Source organism: Peromyscus maniculatus, chromosome 14, assembly GCF_049852395.1.
Source record: "Peromyscus maniculatus bairdii isolate BWxNUB_F1_BW_parent chromosome 14, HU_Pman_BW_mat_3.1, whole genome shotgun sequence".
Lineage (NCBI taxonomy): Eukaryota > Metazoa > Chordata > Mammalia > Rodentia > Cricetidae > Peromyscus > Peromyscus maniculatus.
Window position 1 is genome coordinate 81,015,939 of NC_134865.1, and position 6,254 is coordinate 81,022,192.

A 6,254-nucleotide genomic window follows, 5' to 3' on the forward strand; every position below is an offset into this window, starting at 1 on the left:
AAAACAACCAGTACACACATGAGAGAACTTGCAGTATTTGCCTTTCTTTTTAGGTGGCCTCACTAAGTACAGTATTTTAAATAATTCTGTCCACTTACCTTTGAAATTTACCATTTCATCTTTCTTTGCAGCTGGGTAATATTCCATTGTGTGTAGTCATCACATTCTTTTATGTCCTTGGCCTGTTACGCTCATTTTATTGATGATGTCATTTTAACTCCAATGTTTCCATGTTAGCCTTTGTCTAGATGAGGTGTCTATTGAGAGTGAGGTAGTGAGGTCACCCACCATCACTATGCTGTGGTTAATCTGTGGTTTTACACCCTGGAGTATTTTTTTTAAATGAAATTGGTTTTATCTTTCTTCGTGAGTAAAAGTTTAGTTTTGGTTGAAATCTGTCTAGTCAGATATTGGAATGGCTATGCCTGCTTGCTTCCTTGCTCCATCTGCTTGGAATACCCTTTCCCACCTTTCCAATTCTAAGGTGGTATCTATTGTTGAGATGAGATTTGTTTCTTGGAGGCAAAAAGATGGTGCCTGTTCCTAGACCAACCTATTAGTTAGTCTGTATTTGTTTTAAATTGGGGAGCCAACACAGTTGATATTCGGAGTCAGTATTGAAAGTTGTTTCTTGATTCCTGCCACTTTGTTGCTCTTGGTGTTTACTTGGACCTCTTCTCCATTACTGTCTTTGGACTGTTTGTTTCTCCTTTGTAACCTCTTCAGGGTGTCTAGCCTTCCTTTTGTATTGTCTTCCAGCCCTGACTCTCTGCTTTCCATTCTATCCTCTCTGTTGGTTGGCTTCCCACTGGAGTTCTTATTTGTCTTATTGAGTTTTATTTCCAGCATCATTTTCATTTGGGTTTTCTTCAGCAATTCTATCTTATTGTCAAATTCTGTTTTCACATCTTGGAGTGACTTCCATCTCACTCTGTAGACCAGGCTGGCCTTGAACTCATAGATATCTGCCTGGCTCTGCCTCCCAAGTGCTGGGATTAAAGGCGTGCGCCACCACTGCCTGGCCTTCTTAGCATATTTTTATATCTTGAAATTGTTCGAAAATAGTTATAATTATTCTTTTGAATTATTTGTCTGGAGGTTCTTCCAGGTCATTTTCACCAGGGGTCATTATTGTGGAGTTAGTAATTTGGGATGGTACATGCTATTGAGACTTTTCCTGTTGCTTTTGTTTCTTTGCTGGGACTTGAATGTCTAAAGCAGTTTGTCTTTCTTTTTGTTCATGCAACCTTTCTTCACTCATTAGAGGTTTGCACAGTGTGAGGAGGGTGCTCAGGTGGAAGAAGGTTGCAATGGTGTTTTCCTCTGTGGGACTGGTATTGAGGGCTGCCAATTCTATCCCTCACCCTCTTTTCAGACTTCACTACTGTCTGTGCTAATAGTCGCTAACCAGGTACCGGGACACCCACTTCTGCCTTCTGGTGTGGTTCTCCATATATGTATGCCCTGTATTAAGTCAGCTTAGGTCCACTGGAGGTTGGGGCATGAACTCTTGGGGAAGCCAAGTGTGAAGTCAGGGGGTCTTTGGGATTGGGAAGAGCAGGGCCTATTTGGCAGTGTAGGGAAGACAGATCCCAGAGGAATTGGGTGGCCTATATGATGGGAAGGAATAGGCCTAGCTTGAGGCTTAGGGATACAAGATCTGGGAGGAGCTGGAGCCAGGAGACTGGAAAGTGCAAGTGAGTGAGATTCTGGAGAAGGTGGGGGTGAATTGAATAAGCACCAGCATGGGCATAGTGTGATCCTTGAGGAGCTAGGAGGCCCATGGGGTAAGGTGGCACAGGGAAGGGAGGTTCTAGCAATCTCTGGGATGGAGCAGAGAAGAGAAGCACAGGGAAGCATGATCCTTGAGGGACCAGGTGTCCTGTGGTGGAGGGTGGAACAGGGTTTACCTGTTGGCATAGGGAATCTAGTTAGGGACAACTTTGGGAATGACCAAAGCTTAACATTTCAAATCAACAGCTCAACTCTCCAGGTCTCTTTCAACTTCTGTTTCCTGACTATGATGTTGTGAGACAAACTGGTACTAGAAATTCTCTCCCCTTTCAGGGAGCATTACACCCTCCATGTTCTGCATATATTCTTAGCAAACATCTCTCATGGAAAGGTCTGAACTGTTTTGTTATTAAACAAGTTTCTGTTCAAGCAGCTTTTGCAATAGACTTCTTCTGAACTGTGACTCTAAAAATCTCTTTTGTTGAGAAGAAAGGCTTTTCAGTTCCACTGTTGGTGTCTATGACACAGTCCCTGGTGTGTGTGAATCAGGCAGAGCAGAGTGTTTTTGCACACAATGCCTTTCTAAGTTATGGTATCTGGAAATGTGTACGAGTTCCCCACAGGTTAAGAGGAGTGCCTCACTATTTACCTCTGCACAAAAATAGTCTATGTGCTTTTTGGTGAACAGTCAATCTACTTTCATTCATAATTTTTCTTGTTTTGTATTGGTGAAATTATTAAGGCCACTCCACATAGTTAAAAAGGAGGTTTATTTTGTGGGGTAACTCACAAATGAAGGGATAGGCTACAGGGTCTGGGGAAGACGTAGCGCAGTCCGGCGGTGTTCTCTGGAGAACTCTGTTTGGTCTACCTCTAGAGTCCAGGGCCCGGGAACCAAGAGAAGGCGGTGCATCCAGATCTCAGGTCTTCGGGGCCCTCTCTTGGCCCTGCCCTGTAGGCGTGATAGTTGCCGAAGCCTCAATGGGGGTTGGAACTTCCAGACCAAAGCTGGAATGGCTACCCACTACAGTTTTGGGTTCTCTTTCTTTGGAGGAACTCATGCTTAGATTAAAAACTAGTAATAGGACTGTATTTTTTTTTATTATGACAATTAATGGAAAGCAAGGTTTGGTTCTTCTAAATCTCGGCTGCTGGTGTGTGAATGTGAAGTGAGTGGTTGATTTTAAAGTATGGGTGACCCATGAGGCACCTCTCTTCCTAGTAATGTTAAGTGCCTATTGTTTGCAGTGATAGGTTAAAACACGGCTGATGTTCACTGTGTTGCACTTGCCAAGGCACGAGTGCACACGAAACTTCTCACGGTGCTGGTTTGACTGTCTGCCCTCGGAAGGTAACACGCTGGAGGCCACACGTACAAATAGTGTGGGAGTATATAATTTGATTTCCTGTGACATTGAGATACAATATTGTCATCTACAAAGTGTAGCTAGAGTTTTCCTGGTCCTGCCTGGCCCACAGTCAGGACAAATCTCTCTCACCAGCCAGTCCCGCAGCCCTTTAGACCCCACCGAGAAAACACACAGAGACTTATATTGCTTACAAACTGTATGGCTGCAGCAGGCTTCTTGTTATCTAGTTCTTTTATCTTAAGTTAACCCATATCTATTAGTCTATAAGTTGCCACATGGTTTGTGGCTTACCGGTACCTTACATCTTGCTTTTCATGGTGGTGGCTGGCAGTGTCTCTCTGACTCAGCCTTCCTGTTCCCAGAATTCTCTTCTCTGCTTGTCCCGCCTATACTTCCTGCCTGGCTACTGGCCAATCAGTGTTTTATTTATTAACCAATCAGAGCAACACATTTAACATACAGTACATCCCACAGCAGACAAAGTTTACAAAACACATAGACAATGAGCCAGAGAGGGTGGATAACTTCAAGGAAACAGTGGTTGGGGACATAACAGGGCCGTTGCACGTATGACGTCATGGCCATTGCGACAGTAAGCCCAGGACCCAAGCAAGCTCAAGCCAGACAAGATACCATCGTGTAGGAGGAAGGTGGGAATGAAGTCCCACCCCTTGTGGAGGAGCTACTGGCATTTGATAGCCTCTGGAAGAGGAAGTCAGACTTCTTTAATGATGTGATGTCTAGTCGCTCAACCATACTCTGGGGCAGGCCTTACTCCCAAGAGGAGTTGGACAACACACCCCATGAGGGGAAAAAAGGAGAAAAACCAAAGTTGAGTGGGTGGGAAGGAGAAGGTGGAGACGGTGTGTTTGGGAGGAGTTGGTGGCGGCAGAATGAATATGATTAAAACACACTGTATGAAAGTCTCAAAGAATTAATAAAAAAACATGATGTAGCAAAGAAAAACAAACAGGGAGCGAACACCTGTGTTCTGCAGCCTGCTCAGAGTTTTCAAGACTGTGGTACTGGAGGCCAAGATGAAAAATGTAATAAATGAGGGAGACAAAAACACAGGAAAGTAAATAATGGATAATTTTAAAATCAAAGAAAAGTTCTTATAATGTTTTAAGTAAATTTATGGTGTTGTGTTGGGCTACATTTACAGCTGTCCTGGGCTGCATGTAGCCTGCAGGCTGTGGGTTGGACTCCCCCATTTTAGCCAATCCTTAGGTTTCAGTGAGTCCTTTATGGGTGTGACACAAGGAAATTCCATCTCTGGGGTCATCTGAGAGTCTGCCCAGCATGGGACAACCTTCAGAGTAGGCTGTTCAAACTGCCCCATTCATGGGACAATTGGAGCTGATAGAGTTTAGATATAAAATAACACTCAAGGTTCATGTGTTGACATTTCGGTCCCCAGCCAGTGACACCGCTAAAAGGCAATTGGGTCAATGCACTGACCTGTTATGGGGTTCATCACTGAATGGGCTGTTAGGAGGTAGGGCCTAGTCGGAGAAAGTAGGTCACTGGAGATGTGCCTTTGAAGGGTATCAGCTGTTCTTTTCTCTGTCTCCTCTGCTCCATGATGGGGACAGCTCACTCAGAAAGAAAGGGTCTTCAGAGAGACGAACGGCCTGTCGTCTCTCCTATGTGGACCCCAGGTTCCCATTTTTAAATTTGTGTGTTTATCTTGGAACACCTGTAAAGGGCCAGAAGCTAGAAAGGGACTGCTGGAGGGGACGGAGTCTCAACAGAGAGGAGATAGTAGAGTGTAGGTGAAATAAAAGTGGAAGGTTGGATACTGGGTGTGGGGGATTCGGAGGAGTGGAAAGGAGAGGGAGGATGGAGAAGATGAACCCAAGCCAAGGATACATGGAACAGTCATGTGGAGACTTACTATTTTGTAAGCTAAAGAAGAGATATAATTAAAGATTATTGAATATAATTAAAGATTATTGAATAACAGTAAGTGCTAGAGTAAAAAAAAATAAGAAAAATGAAAGGTCAGTGGATTATTCCAAGCAAGCAAGGATCCTGTTTTAGAGTAGTTTCAGTAAAGAATATCCTGTTGGCCACAGTTGGACTATCAGCCCAATAGAGCAAAAGAGTTTACCATGACTCACTGGTAGACTCTTTGATGTAGACTTTCTCAGATCTTTGAAATAATAAATAAGAGGGAAGTATTTCCTTCCCCCAGCTCTGTCTCTCTCTCTCCCTCTGTTTTGTTCTTTCTTTTCTTGTTTTTAAAAGAGAGTTTGACTGGAGAGGCCTTGCTCAGGTGGATGATGCTTTCCTCAGAAGCAACTGTAGATCTCAGGGCCTGGAGAGGGAGTTGTTGGTCCTAAAACAATAAAAGCTGTTGGCGTTGCTCTTGGTTTCCCATCAGAACTAGATGGTAAGACCCTACTGTTGAAGACATCATAATGCGTTGGCTGTAGGACACAGAGAGACCAGTGAAGCTGAGCTGGAAGCGTCCTCCTTGCCAGCTGGCTTTCGTAGTGTAGGAAGGTGCTACACAGGCCTCTGGTGGGGGAAAGTCACCAGCGGTCTTACACAGCTGCGGACCCTGCAAGCTATGATTCCTGCTATGCAAGACGTGCTCCTTGGTGCCATAGGCAACGTAGTTGTTATGGGGCAACTGAGGCTTGCTCCTCAGAGGGGAATTCATGCCCATTACTATTGGCTGTGAGGCCATAGGCCTAGGGTGGGACCTACCACTCTTGTTTTGCTAGATGACATGGTAGTATTAGACTGTCTTCTAAGTATTTATGCTTATATTAATAGATTAGTACTACTCTCACCCTGGTCAGAAAAGTTTTGTTTACAGTGGGCATGGTCAATGCAGAAACTCATAACTGGTCAAATTGATATTAATAAGTGACTACTGAGTGCTCAATCCTAAACAGGACATTTTATACTTTGCCTTTGAGGCTCAGGGAACATCCCAGAAGAGGTGGTGGGGAGAATGTAAGGTTGAGAAAATGGGAATCAGTGCTTGGAAATGCAGTCTTCTGGATATGATGTGTCCATTGCACTAACAAACTCACAGCGGCTGTGGTCATCTGCACAAAACCTGCGAGATGCAGCCCTTCAGTATTCCATCATGGAATTACAACTCCTGCCTCTTCCTGAGAAGCTCCTAGTAGTTAA

At 44.2% G+C, this 6,254-nt stretch overlaps 1 long non-coding RNA gene across 1 annotated transcript; it reads right to left on the bottom strand.

Moving 5' to 3' along the window:
- Positions 1–2,487: 2,487 nt before the first annotated feature.
- Positions 2,488–5,469, bottom strand: LOC143268559 (uncharacterized). Its single transcript, XR_013044623.1, has 2 exons — positions 4,566–5,469; positions 2,488–2,686 (listed from the first exon to the last, which is right to left on the bottom strand). It is a non-coding gene; the product is annotated as an uncharacterized LOC143268559 (long non-coding RNA).
- Positions 5,470–6,254: the final 785 nt, after the last annotated feature.